Consider the following 15,633-nt stretch of genomic DNA (forward strand, 5'->3'; position numbering starts at 1 on the left):
CCTGCATACTTATTTTGTAGGCAAAATCTACTTGCCCTGTGGACATATATGCTCTACCGATAACTGAGATAGTGAGAGAGCAGGACTTGCTCCACTTTTAACACCTAGTCCCCTGTATGAGATCACTAACTCGGATCTGCCAGCTTGAACTGTTCATGTAACTATTTACTTCAGGCAAAAGAAGCTACTTTAGAGTCTACAAACAGCAGGTCTTTGCTCCTGGTTCATTTTGACTGAAATAAAAGAAAGGACTTTTTTAGGGTACTATTACTAATATCTAGCCCAGAGAGGGTGATGCTTGCACAGGTAGGATGGATGGAGACATTTTGCTTTCAGCTTTGGAAAGTATTATCTCCAGAAGAACAAGCAGCACCTGTCTGGGGTCTTTAAATGCCTTGCACAAAAGGGAAACTAAGATAAAGCTATGACTGACACAATGTTATGTCAGTCATGTTTAAGCACTCCCCACTGACGTCAGCGTGGTGTTCTTCACAAATATTCATGTCATAATTTCACTTCAAAGCAAACATGCAGGTCATGAGTCCTGACATACATTAGATGTTAATAATCTGATTAAAAAGGAGCCTGTGGTCATCTTGCTAAAAATTATTTGTAGGCAAATAAGATGTGTTAAAAGCATAACACTTTTAATGAAATCTGATGATTGGAACAGCTTATAATGCTGTTCCTGCAGTGATAAGATACAAAATAGAATTATTATAACTAATGTGCCCATAAATTTGTAGGACAAAGATTATCCCCACCAGTGGGTATAATGAAAAAACACCCAAAAGAATGTAAAGACTTTTTGTTACTTCAGTGGAATAAGTATAGGTTTTGAGGCAGCTTTTTTAATTTGTTTTATATTGGTGAAGACAGTGTGAGGGGACTCAGGAGAATAGTATAAATGGTGTGATGCCTTTTTGGCCTGGGAAGATTACATGTAGAAGAAATATTATACAGCATATTTTTGCCTATAGGATATTTTGGACAAATACTTTGGACTGCAAAATTACATTAAAAAGCTTTTGAAACTGGGAAAGATTGGATAAGTTGGAAGAATGTTTGAGTTGCTTGTGGAGATTTTGCATCTTCAACTTATGATTCTTGTCATCACTCTATGCTTCTCTGAAGTTCTTGGTTCCACAAAATAGGCTTCTATTTGATAGGAGTTCAGTATTTTATTATTCAAAACTAGAAGATTTATAGTGAGGAACAAAAAATTAATTATGGACTTTATAACTTCTGGTTTTTTAGTTAGCGCACCACTATTGACTGAGTTGGTCTTCCTGTAACCTGTAGATATGATAAGGTGGACGTGTTTTCATTCGGTGTAGCAGTATGATTCAGCTGATGAATATAGCGTTGTTCTCATTAACAGTAAATGTGCACCTCTTTTCCTGAAATACTGTTACCAGACAGTAGTTGGTTGATTTGTTTTTTGGCTCTGTGATGGGAGAGCTGATTCATGGCAATATACTGGCATTTCTGTTTAATTGCACTGTCAAACAAACAAACTCTTACAGAAGACATATTCAGTGTCAGTTAGGAAAAAATCTATAGAAATTCCTCCATAGAACTGTGCTGCATTATTTATCCAACTGCTGTGCCTAAATGCAAAAATAATTCATATTTAAGAATAAGCTATATTAAAAAAGTTGCATGAAAATGTTCACCTTGTAATGTTCAATGTTAGAAGAAAAATCTGCCAGAAAATGTAATTAGTGTTTAAACTTTAGATGGGCATAACTAGAAATGTAAAAATTACACATACTGCCCTTCAGAATGCTTATTTTATTTTCTGTTTTCAAAGAGCTATAAGCAGGCATTTGGAAAAAAAATATCTAAAGATGTTAAGAGAATTATTCCAAAATCTTTAAATTAAAAAAAAAATTGAATAATATTTGTCATGACAGTGAAATCTTTTCCCTTACAACTTAATTGTGACTTCAGGAGCAGCTATTAGGAAAAGAAGATGCATAATTTTTGATATCTTTTTGGGTAAACACTGAGCCCTGTCTGTCTTTTCTTCCTCCTCATTATGTGGAAGGAGGAGTAATAGTGATCTGCTGTCAGTCTGTATTGGCACTGTTGTAGCATGCTGTGCTCCATCACAGCTGTGTTTTCCGTAAGATAGAATACAATTTCCAGGTTCCTTTCTTTTGCCAGCCAACCTGTCTACCACCTGCTGAAGTGAATTAAAGCAAGTGTAGTGCGAACTGAGTTAGCTTTGCATTCACCTTCTGTTCTGCTAGTGACTGCATGTGATCACCAAGGTCATGAATCCCCCACTGGATTTTCAGAATCAGTTTGCTAATAGGAAAGCCAGACACAAGTGTTTAACTGCTCATTGTGCCTCTGGGAAAAAAAATGTCTGTGTCTTAGGCTCATTTTCACATGGCTTCATTTGAAATGTAGATAACCCTCAGTCCACCAATGCTGATAGACTGACTGTTCCTTCATTCCACTTATTAAAAGATATTCAAATCTGTCCACTAATTAACGGTTTGCTTTTGTCTGTAAAACTTGTTTTCTGTATTTGTTAAAGAACAAGGGTTTGAATTCCGTGACTAGAAATTAATATATTTGTGAAAATAAATTTAAATCCTGAGTCTGTTGACAAAGCTCACATTGAATTCCAAGGCCAGCATTTTTTCTCTTTAGCATTGAATCTTCCCTTCTGGAAGTTCTTGTAAACTTTCATTGAACTTTATGTATTTCAATAGGAGACAGAAAAGCATCAGGAAAGTTAAATATTGTAGGAGCTGTCTTTATATTTTGGGGGAGATGCGTCTGTGCATTTTCATTTATTGGGTGGGAATCAGGTTCCATCTTTCAACTCTTTCAGAATTGTGCAATAACTTGTTTCAGGGAAGATTTACACATATTCATATATTTTCCTTCAGTCATGAGTTATCTACTGTTTCTCAATGGCTGACAAAAGCTTCTGCCTGGAAGCTGGCATTTCAGAATGCAGCTTTTACTTGCAAGGTATAGAATAGATTATTTTATCTCTTATTTTTACAGGAAAATTGGAGGATACCCCTAAAGCATCTAACCTTAACTATTGGGGGGGGGGGGGGGGGGGGGAATCCGCATGCATACTTACATGCAAATTTAGACAATTATAGACTTCAGTGATCATACTGTTGATCTATGCACTAACTGCATGTTGATCATGCACTGACTGAATTAGTGAAAGTCTGCTGAATCTGTCCCTGAATTTGTGGGTTTCTGCAGCCCTGGGTGATTGAGAACAGATCAAAGAACTAATTAAAAGGCACTGCAAAGAGCAGTCATAATATGCAGGTTCTCAATGGCTGCATGAGTTTTAAAAAAAAAAAAATTATGTTCATCTTGGGCCTTTTTTGTGTAGTTGAAGATTAGTTGTGGCCCTTCCGCAGGCTCTAAAGCTTTGTGAAGCTCATGAATTAAACTCTCTTAAGTAAAATATCCTCTTGGATTCCAGTCCTGTTCAATGCTTGGACACATTTATTATGGCTACACATTTTATCTATTGATGTTGATGGGTCGGGGTGCAATTAAGTTTGCTTTTGTAGGAATTTTTGTGGCACCTGAACTCATCCTTTAGTCTGTCATGCTCTTAAGGCCCTTTCAGGTGATCAGGTCATAATCATTGGTGCTGGGGACTGACAAATAAAGAATAATACATACGTATATTAAAAGCAAATCTACTTCTAGCAATCTATCTTGAGACAGTAATGAGGCCAAGAGTAAGGTCTGTTACTAGCATGGTGCAATAGCAAGTGATGTCGTAGCATGTCTGGAGGAATGAGATGTCTGTAGGCAGCCTGTGTCTATTAGTTGAAAGCTTCTCAAGTTTCCGCAGCTGTTCTTGTTATAAAGAGCTCTGTATGAATAAATAAAACCATTGCTCTTTTATTCTATGCATTGCTCAGTGTTAACCATTACTGAGATTAAGAGGAAAATTAGTAAGTAAAGTACATTCATGGTAAATTGTTATGGGAATCACTAAGTTTGTACAGTATACATAATTATATAATTAATATCTATAGCGGAAACACTAGGTCTGGGGAATATATTCCCTTGGCTCATAATTACACATTTACTCTAATCATTGAAAGATAACTGTCTATCAAATCAACCAGAAGAAAGCAATTGGATTGACCACGGAATCACTGAGGTTGGAAGGGGTCTCTGGAGATTATCTAATTCAAACCCCTGCTCGAAGAGGGTCATCTAGAGCAGGTTGATCAGGGCTGTGTCCAGTCAGGTTCTGAATAACTCCAAGGAAGGGAACTGGCAATCTGGTCTAACGTTTGACCACCCTTGCAATGAACAGGATTTTTCTGTTTGTTTTACGATCAGAGGGAATTTCAGTTATTGCAGCTACGTCCATTGACTCTTGTCCTTTCACACCAAGTTTAGTCTGGTTCTATCTTCTTTATTGTTTCCCATCCAGTACTGGGCTCATTGAGCATATGTACTAATCGGCTCCCCTATTGCTTGTATCAGGAAGATGTTACTGAGCCCTCCAGGGAATGCTTGTGCCCTGCTCTGTTGTCCTTCCAGCAGGTATTCAGGTGGTTAAGGTCCCCCTTGAGGACCAGGGCCTGAAGATGGGAGGTTTATTCCACTCGCCTGAAAGCCTCGTCTGCATCTTCTTTCTAATCAGCCCACAGCAGACACCTAAAAACAACATTGCCCATGTTGGTCTGTCCTAAACCAGACGGCTGAACATGCTGTTTTTCAAAGATTGTGATATATGAAAATCTGAAAAAGCATCACAGTACTAGTCAAAATATCACAGAAGTGATTCAAGGGAAGGGGTTTAATCAGGAAATGGGGATTTGGCTTTATTGGCTATTTAGAAATCAGTCATGTTTTTTTACTTAAGACTTACATTAATATGCTTACGTACTATGTTAAATATTACAAAGCACTGTTAAGAAAGTTGTCATTGACTTGTCATGCATCCCTCAGCTTTGCCATTTGTGAATAAAATGACCTTTCATTGTCCACAGGATTTAAGTGATAAAGGCAGGTAGAATAATGAGAGGGGGTAAAACCCAACCTTGGAAGTAATCTTCCCAGAAACCTAATCAGTCTTTAAAATTAAAATGAAGAGGGTTTTGCAGAGGATAGTAGTAGATCCTTTCCTCTAGCAGAAGCAAGAAGTCAGTAAATTATACTGTGTTAGTGAAGCCTTGGAATGCTAATGGAAAAATTCATTACATTCAGAAATTAGTCTAGTAGAAGTAGGGTTCCTGTCAAACTTGCCACAATGTGTTATATTCTAAATCTTAAACCAAAATTTCACTACTATTAACGTAAGTTTTAAACAATTAGCCTTTGAGTTATTACCTTTGAGCTAATGCTGGTATGACATTCAAGAAATATTTTATTTATTTCTCACACATATTGGACACTGTTGGCTTATTTTAAAACTTAGATATCTATATATTTTTTTTTAAATGTCAATCTTATGTGATACAAAAATGTCATATATGCTCCTAACTGTCATGCAGAAAAAACAATGTGAAAATACAGTTTCAGACCCTAGTTCAAGAAGTCATCTCACAATTTCCTTCCTATTAAACACAGAAGAAAGATGGGATAAATGAATACCCAAACAGATGCTGCTTTTTCTGTTTTCAATCTGGTTGAGATACTCAAGGACAAGGACTGGGTTTGGGTTCAGAGCTTCTTTCACAGTAGAGCTTGTAAATTTCCATTTGGGTGTGATTTTATGCATGTTGTATCACTTGGAATAGTAGGGCTGTCAAGACAGAGAACTATGCCTTTATAACATGTATGTTTTTAAATGTTTTATCTTGTCCATAGTAACATGGGGGTGAAGTTTGAAGCATAGAAAAGTAACAAAGTTCTGTACTCTGTAATGGCAAAACAGCCCAACCAGCCATTCTTTTTTTCTCTCATGAAGAAAGCAAAACTATTGTTGTCACTTGGTAATTTCAGTCTGGAGTAACTACAAGCAGATGCTAATTTAAACATGACACTAATACAATCACAGGACTTAATAAAATTGGATTGTGGCATTATAATTTAAGTAGATAAGGCACTGAGAGCTCCGTATAGCATAAGAGAATTGTGATATGAAACACAGGAGGGGATCTTTGTCGTACTGTAAAGAGCTATAATAGAAGCATTTTCTCATTGCAGCTACAAACCTGAGTCAGAAAAGACTCGGATTCTGTATAAGCAAGAATGCAAAAGTATAGTAGGCTTACAGTATATTGATATGGATATAGCTGTGGAAGGGGTGTGGGGGGGTGGAGATCAAGAGCTTTAATTGGTTAGTATTTGTTTCTTTGCTCTTGTTTTTTAAGAGATTTCAGTTTGTAACCAGTGGGAAACGCTGCTGAAAAGCATTGCTATCTTCTTACCAGGCTTACGTTACAACTAGTAAATTGCAGTACAAAAAGCTGAAGGCTGGTGTTTAAATACAAAGTCCTTGTAAGTGAAGACCAGCTTACTCTTCTGATCAACTGCAAATCCCACAATAACTAAAGGACAGAGAAGACACTTAACACAAATCCTGAGCTTCACAGATAATTACTATTTTAAGTTCTGGAATTCACCATTTTGGTTTCATGGAAGAAATGGAATTGTTGCTTAGGTTTTGGATAGGTGCCATCAATTCTGCTGGATGGCGCTGGCCAAGCTACCTAGGCAGAGGTGGTGAAGTGCTTTTAAAGTGATTCTAAAGCTCAATCTTGCATTATTTTGCCAGCTCTGATTTAAATATATATATTTGTCTCTATCAAAATTTTGTATTCCAAAGAGCTATAGTACAGTTACAAATGTAAGTAAATAGCAGGTATTACTTAGATGTTTGCCAACAAACTAAAATAATCTGTCAGTGACTGAAACAGCCACTCTGGCCTGAAAGGAAATCAAGATCATGTCATATACTGTTAAGGTTTATAAGTGGTGTCTATTTTGACCTCTTATTTAAACCTGCTGGAAGAGTTCTTGTTTCATTGTGTAAAACTGACTGCAGTTTTGTCCACAGATATTAGATTCAGGTTTCGGTCAATATTTATTTCTTAATCCATGCAGAGATACTGAGGTTGATACACCTTTATCAGGCCTTTATTATAACCACAACTGCATCTCTAAACTGATAATTTAAACTTCAGTTTAAAATGCTAGTAAAACTGAGATGATGCCAGAGAATTCCACTGTAGTCTGCTTTTCTGGCCACTGTTACACTGTTATTTACTGGCTTCTGAGACTCCCTCTCTCTGGATTTATCTTTATGTATGATTTGCATCTACACAGTGTTCTCCAAGGTCAACATGGAAGGTGAGAAGACTGGAAAAAGTGATTTTATGCAGTTCATCAAGATCTATCCCCTGTGTTTATGGTCTTTTTGCACCAACTTCTTTGAGATTTTTTTCCCCATTTTTTTAACTGCTGTAGGTGCGATGACTGTGTTTTATGGGGCTGAACACAATCCAACATCTGTTCTGAATAAACAAAAATGCTGCATAAAAAAATCTCTTTATTTAGTAATAATTATTTCAATTAAAAGATACACATTTGATTTAGTGAGCTCTAAAACAGCTAAAGGAAATGTAATGTTTTTTCTTGTATAAATATTAAGATTATGTATTTAGGCTCATGTATTGATGCTGTTTGCCGTATGAGGCAAACAATGGAAAATGATTGCCTAACCAGTGCTTTCCCTAGGTGTGGTCATGAGAAATTTCCTGAAATTAGCTAATAGCTCTAATGAAAGTAATTATAAGAAATTAAAAAAAAAATAAATACAAATTGAAAATTGTCAGTTAAAACAAAACCCCACTGCCATTATGTGCACATCCATCATCATCATCACTCCTGAAAGTTATGTATAATTGCTTATAGCAGTTTTCTCATGTTTATAAAAATTGTATCTTGCAAGACCTAGAATTAAGACAAACAACGTTGATTTAATGGGGGATGGGAATGAAGACAAAAATCCCACAATAAATCATGCCCATATCTTTCCTCCTAATCTACAATAGTTGTCCTTTCCTGAAGTTAAGCATAACTGCATAACTTTCTTCCTCTTTTATTCTACAGTCATGCAGTAGTAAAGCGTAATATTCTATCCCTTTTTCGCTAGCCCTGCTTTAAGAAGAAATGTTGAGCCACCTGCTCAAAAGCAGACGACAGAAAGAACCCAAAGCAATTTCCCCTCCACACATTATGTAGAGCTGCCCAGTGCTTCTAAAGAGGCTTGGCTGCTGTGGTGTGACATCCTGATGTCATCGGTTTGCATTAAAGGTTTCTTAATGAGGTTGGGATTTCTGAAATTGTAGCAGCTGGGGAAGTAACTCATACCAGTTTAGAAATGTCTGATAGTTGAATGCTATGTTACAGTAACTGTTCTCAATATTTTACAAAATCCCACTGAGATTAATTAGTGTGAAGGATAAGAAGGAGCAGAAAAGACTTACAAAGCTTCCAGCATTGCATTCAGTAATACTGGCTAAAAGCATTGTCTTTACCACAAGGGGAATTGATGTAATTTGGCTGAATACTAGGTGTTTGTGGAATCTTTAGGTTGTTTTCTACAGGAGCTGGGCTCTTGCTTAAACAGATAATTAGTTTATGTAATACCTGATGCAACTACTAGTGTAGGTTTGTCAGCTTAGCATTGTTAATATAACCGTTTAAGTAATCCAGCACCCTACAGAATCATTCTTCCTCTTCAGTTCTCTGTCTGAGACTCCCTCAATTGCATTTCTCTTTAAGGTACTATGGTATGTAGAAGGGAAAAAGTCCTTTTTCTTCTCCTTTCGCAGACACAGACACAGGTAGAGAGCTAATCATACTGTTAAAACATATTTTCCATGGTTTGAAAACCAGGCTATGGAAGGTTCAAACAGCAAATCTAATCTTTCTGGTATGACACACACTGTATGTATTATTATAGCAGATGTGTACTTATCCTTTATTTAAATATGTGATTACAGAGGCGAGTTAAGGGCTTTGGTATACTGGCAGTGGAAACCATCAGTATTGTAGAGGATGTCTTAGGTAATACAGTCATGCTTATCTGGAAGGTGGGTAAGTTACTCCACACTGAGCTTCAAGACTATTGGACTTTAGGTCTGTGCCCTTGAGTCTCTTGCGTTGTTTGTGAACCATGCAGCACACTTCATTAGCAAGGTTAACTTCAGCGATTCTGTCTGAGGTTTTGTACATGCTATAGTGAGATGTGTCACCAAAGCTTCTTGCTTAGCTTGTGCTGGATCTTCAGTTGCCTCCTCAAAGTTTCTGCAAAACTGAAACCACCACCAGTGATTAGAAGAGAAGGTTTTGCTGGTACTGTCACCAAGTGGGATTAGAGTTCAGGCAAAAAACTTTCATTTTTCAGTCTGAGCTCCATGACACAAGCTGTGTCATGGTACAGCTTTTTCACCAGCTAGGGTTTTTTGAGCCAGTGTTCATTCTTGTATAGTTACTTGTTGTCTTATTGTTAACTAAACATTGTGTGCATCTTTGTCATATCCTGTCCCATTGGACCCTCTTTTGATCTTTTGACCCACTGATGTGTTCTGTTCCTTTTTTTTTTCTTTCGTCATCTGAAGGCTTTTTCAGTCTGGGTTCAGTCTGTGTGGCTAGGATTCAAAGACAGCAGCCAGGATAATATTGTTTGTGATCTGTATCATAGGAAGATTTCCTTTAATTGTCAGAGGTGGGGGAAGGAAATTTAAAAAAAAAAAAATCCAAATCAAAGCCAAGAGAGTAATTTATTATATGCTGGGTTTTGGAAACACTGATTTTAGTTGATACACTTCCATTTTTCTCTTAAAAGACCACTGAGAGTATGCTGGTCCACTGAGTTTTTTGAAGCTAAGTAGGTTGTCGTTGTCCTTTCCATGGCTTTGCTTATACAAAGAATTGCCTGGCATAAGTAGAATATAATACACATTCTTAAATAACCATTTTATTTAGAGTTGGGGCTATACAATATAATATTATTGATTATGTACTTGTATAATGGTTATGTATTAACGGTGATCTGTGTTAATCTCTTGAACTTTAACATCAGAATTTCTAATTTTGGTGGTTTAGTTTAAAAATAGTGAGGTGCTTTTTGTTGTTGTTGTTGTAACACCCTGTCTTTGTAATATCCCAAAAGGACAAGTTAAGAATATCAGATGAATTCCCTTCTTGCTGGTAACATATCATGAGACATATAATTGCATTCCAGATGCTATTTAAAATCTGACAGAGATAAATTTAAGTTGTTGGTACATTATAATGATAACAGAACTGGATAGATGCTTAACAAATAAGGTCAAAAAAGTTTCAGAGACTACCTTGAATGGCATCAACATTTTGTCTTACGTATGAAGTTTCCCTTATTGTACTCCTTACTATCTTTCTACTGTTCATTTAAAAATTCTTAACTGTACCTAAAGTACCAATCACAGAAGTCACGTCAACGAGACTGTCCGCTGAATCTAAACACAGACCACAAAACAAGAGCACACATGTAACTTCACTAAAAGAGCTGTGTGGATGCCTTAGTAATGCTGATACTGTTAGATCTTTGCACATTGCTTTCACAGCATCTTGAATGAAGCATGTGCTGACATGTACTTACTGTCCATCTTCTAGCTTTAATAGTTCAATGGTCATTGGTATTGAAGCGAGGAACATTAAAGTGAGTTATTAGTATAGATTAAGGACAACTACAGGGAATGTGTTTTTAATAAATTTGCTATTCAAAATTACTTATCAGTTGGCTTTCACCAAATGTTATGCTTTCTGTGGTTTCAAAAATTTTTACAAATGAAAGAAACGTCTGTTTCAGATGTTAAATCTTATTTTATATGAGCAGTGATGCTGAAATACTTGAAAGTAGGTGGAATCTGAAACAAGTAGGCAAGAGCTTTTTTTGAAAATTCAGTATCTTTAAAAAGAAAAATGCTACAGCTTTACTGTGAAGGCTTTGTTTTAAAAACTTCTGATAAATGGATGCTGTGAATACAGACAATGTAAATACAAACAGAATATTTGCTTGTGAGCACAGACCTGTGAACTTCAGTGAGAGCGGGAGATGGTTTGTTGTTCTCTTGCCTCAGATTAGGCCCCTGTACCACACCTCAGGTGTCTGGGTGGGCACCACCAGTAACCCCCCTTGCTTTGCTTTGTATTAAGTACACCAATATTTATACCCAAGAAAACATGTGTAAACATACACACTTTCTTCAAATATTTAGTATCTGAATACTAATTCTTTCTCCAACAAATATTCAACTATTTCTATCTAATAAGGTGGTATCAAGAGGAAAGACTGAAATGAGTTATTTTGTGGTGTCTTGTTCCAGGCAGCACACTAGCCTCGGGCACCAATTAAAATTCCCCTCATAGAAGGCAGGGACTGAAAACCAATTCAGTGGTGTGTGGCAGGTTACCATAAAGAGTGAAATGCTGAATAAAGGGATCATTGTTATCTCCTTTCTTTCTTGCTTAGGTTTGAGGGTTTATCAATGAAACTTTTTTCCCTCTGAGATGTTTTTTCTACCTTTTCGCAAAGAAAAAGGTGCTTTTTCCAAAAAAAAAAAAAATCTTTCTTTAGATTGAATTACAAATTTCATTGCTAGGGTACTTCAGCCATTTTAACATTCTCAACCTCAATCTCATTGTGTCACAGCAGCACTGAATTATTTTCTCACTTTGTATTTTAGTGAGAGCTAGGATCTGGTTGAAATTGAAATTAGCTGCTGTAGTTCATGGCATTCAATTTTTCTCATTCCTACCTCATCAAAATATGCACCAAGCTGCTTCTTTCAAACTTGCACTTTACTACTTAAAGCATTGATATAAATAGCAATGTAGCTATTTCAGGGATGAAAGGAATTTAGAACTTCTACGGAAGAGGATGTTTTACCACTGATTTTAAATTCTTTTATGGACATCTGCACCAGGAACTGCTTTGTCCTCTACTGTGAAGCAAAGTGAAACTATTATTTGATTGAATAGTTTATTTTCCTTTCTCCCATGCTCTTACTATCACTACACCTATATTTCTCCCACCTTATTCTTTTACTAATTTTGCTTACTCTATTAGTTTTTTCTTTGTCTATGTTCTCTCCCCTGGAGCCCCCAGCTACCCTGCAGACCTGGTTCAAAAGCTGTCAATTCAGCAAAGCAAAAAAGCACAAGGCAAGCTAGATCCAATTGTTAATTACAGGATGACTTGTCAGGATTTGTGAAATCCTGCAGATGATGAAAGGGAAAATTATACTTAAAATCCAGGTGGAAGCTAGAATGTTCTAAGTGAATTTTCTGTATTTAAACAATGGGGGTCCAGAAATAGATATGAAAAAGAGTTGGGATACCTCAAATTTCACTTTTTCTTTTGTTTCCTTCTCCCAGACTAAAACATCAACCTATAGAGTTAGCCTATGGTTACCTATTGACTTAAGATTTCTTTCCAAATCACTGAGAGTGCAGGGAAAAAATTATGTTTTTCAAATGTCAAAAATGCATTAATTTTTTTTAACTCCAAAGTACATCTCATGAATGGTACTGATACTACATTGTTAAAGGAATATTTAAGAGTATATTCATGGAAAAAGGTAAATGTGTTATATTAAATAGTTATTGCACATAATTTTAAATTTGATGAACTGTCTAAAGTATGACTTTTGGAATTAACTACAGCAGGTCAATATATAACTGGTCTCACACAGAACACACTGGTCAGGGTTGAAGGGACCTCCGGAGCCCATCTGGTCCCTCCCCTGCCAAAGCAGGGTCACCCAGAGCAGGTCGCACAGAGTCACGTCCAGGCGGGATGTGAATGTCTGCAGGGAAGGAGACCCCACAGCCTCTCCGGGCAGCTGTGCCAGGGCTCTGCCACCCTCCAGGGAAAGAAGTTCTGCCTCACGTTCAGATGGAACTTCTTGTGCTGCAGTTTGGGCCCGTGGCCCCTTGTCCTGCCGTTGGGCACCACCGCAAAGAGCCTGGCCCCGTCCTCCTGACACTCGCCCTTGAGGTGTCTGTAGACATCGATAAGGTCCCCCCTCAGCCTCCTCTTCTCCAGGCTGAACCGGCCCAGCTCTCTCAGCCTTTCTCATCAGGGAGATGCTCCAGTCCCCTCGTCATCTTCGCAGCCTCCGCCAGCCCCTCTCCAGTAGCTCCCAGCCTCTCTGGAACTGGGGAGCCCCGCACCGACCACAGCACTGCAGCCGCGGCCTCCCCAGGGCCGAGCAGAGGGAGGATCCCCTCCCTCGACCTGCCGGCCACGCTCCTCCTCATGCCCCCCGGGTCCCACCGGCCCCTCGGCCACCCGGGCACACTGCTGGCCCGCGGGCACCTTGCTGCCCCCCAGCACTCCCAGTCCCTTCCCAGAGCTGCCCCACAGCTCAGCCCCAGCCCACGCTGGTGCCAGGGGCTGTCCCCCCCAGGGCAGGACCCTACGCCGGCCTCGGTTGGGCTCCATGAGGTCCCTCCCCGCCAGCTCCCCAGCCTGGCCAGGCCTGGCCCAACGGCAGCGCAGCCTCTGGGGTGCCAGCCGCTCCCCCCGGCTCTGTGCCATCACCACCCCGCCGAGGGCACCTCTGTCCCCTCGTCCCGGCCAGGGTGGAGGCGTTGAACAGGGCTGGAGCCAGCCTGACCCTGGGGAACCCTGTGAGCTACAGGCCACCAGCCAGGCTCTGTGCCGCTGGTCCCAGCCCTCTGGGCTCCTCCATTCAGCCCGTTCCCAACCCACCTCGCTGCCCACTCATCTCACCCACACTGCCTGAGCTTACCTACCAGGGTATTACGGGAGACAGTGTCAAAAGCTTCTCAATCTTTTCTTCGTTGCATCTAGTGTTTGGGAAATTTGGTTTGTGTTAGTGGTTTCATTTTATTTGTTAGGAAATTTGAAGGTATTACATAGGCTTAAAAGGTATTATTTTTCTATTTCACAGTAATAAAGGATGATTGATCTTCTCAACAGATGGTTACTGGTAAATCACAGCAGCCTTTACTTAGAAATCTGCTTTCTTCTGAGTTATCTTATTAATCTTTGACAACCTCTTTCCTGTGGGATAATATGTTGCTATTTCAATGGTTCCACAGAAGTACGAGCCATGGAAAACAGAGAGAGTTCTGTGATAATTTCATGTGCTTGAGGGTTAGCTTATAGCAATACAATCCATTCCAAGGAAAGGACAGTGTGTAATGATGAATTGAGACCAAGTTAATCCATGGGTCCTTTCTTTTGTACTTTATTTTATGGTAAGAAAAGAATATATTACTAGCCTACCGAAACATGAAAAAAAAAATCTGTTTTTTCACTTCATAAAATTTGCTCTGTGATCAAAAATACTCTGATTATTTTTTTTTTTCTTCTCGATGCACTGGATGAGGCAGAAAAGAAAGAGCTGTGGCCCTATTTAGGATAGGGGTCGCAGCCATGTAAAACCATCTGCACACAGCCATGTAGAGTCAATACTATTTCTGTGCACTGGAAACAAGATATACATATGGAAGTTGGGGAAAATGAATCACTGGGATTCTGAATAAATTTAGGCACCCAGTAATGTTGCAGTATCCTGTAACAGGGCTTTTATGGATTGCTGCTCTTGTGTGCACCTCGTTTCAGTGTCCATGCCAGTTAAGAATCCCAAAGTGCCTTGTCAATCTTGCAACTTGTGTGGGGAAGATTGTCATCTTTGAGACGATGTATCTAGCAGCTATAATGGACTACTTTAGAATATATGTTATGGCATTTTTCTCTTCATTCAAAAAAATATTTTTAACAGTGTATATCTCTTGCATGATTGCAAGTGGTAGTCTTCTCTGCTTTTTTGTGTTTTGCATCCTTTGCTATTTGCAACAAAAGCTTCCCATTAAGTATCTGTGAAGAGCATACCATCAGAGAAAATGAGGCTTATAATTAAATAGAATGGCTAAGTATCTTTTCAGGGTGTCTGTGACTGGGTGTAAAGACTGTTATTTTTCAAGGTTTGGTGTACCACTTACAAACTTATTTGGTGTACTGGTTTTGCCTGGGGTAGTGTTAATTTTCTTCACAGTAGCTGGTATGGGCTGATTTGGATTTCTGCTAGAAACAGCTTGGTAACACAGGGATGCTTTTGTTATTGCCGAGCACACTTGCACAGAGCAGAGGGCTTTTCTGCTCCTCACCCCACCCCAGCAGCAAGCAGGCTGGGGGTGTACAAGGAGCTGGGAGGGAACACAGCCAGGACAGCTGACCCTGACTGACCCAAGAGATATTCCATACCATATGATGTCATGCTCAGCAATAAAACTAGAGGGAAGGTTGGCCAGGGGACTGCTGCTCAGGGACTGCCTGGGCATCGGTTGGTGGTGAGCAATAGTTTTCATTTGCATCACTTGACTGTCTTGGGGATTATTTCTTTCTCCTTATTATTTTTGTTTTCATTACAATTTATTGTTGTTATTATTACTATTTTAGTTCAGTTATTAAACTGTTTTTATCTCAACCTATGAATTTTCTCACTTCTACCTTTCCAATTCTCTTCCCCTAATCCTGCTGGAGGAGGAATGAGCTAGCGGCTGTGTAGTGATTAGTTGCTGGCTGGGGTTAAACCATGACACTTGGAATTACCAATGCTAACGTAAATTTTCTGTACTTGCTTATTTGAC

This window comes from Falco punctatus, assembly GCF_963210335.1.
Source record: "Falco punctatus genome assembly, chromosome: 8".
Lineage (NCBI taxonomy): Eukaryota > Metazoa > Chordata > Aves > Falconiformes > Falconidae > Falco > Falco punctatus.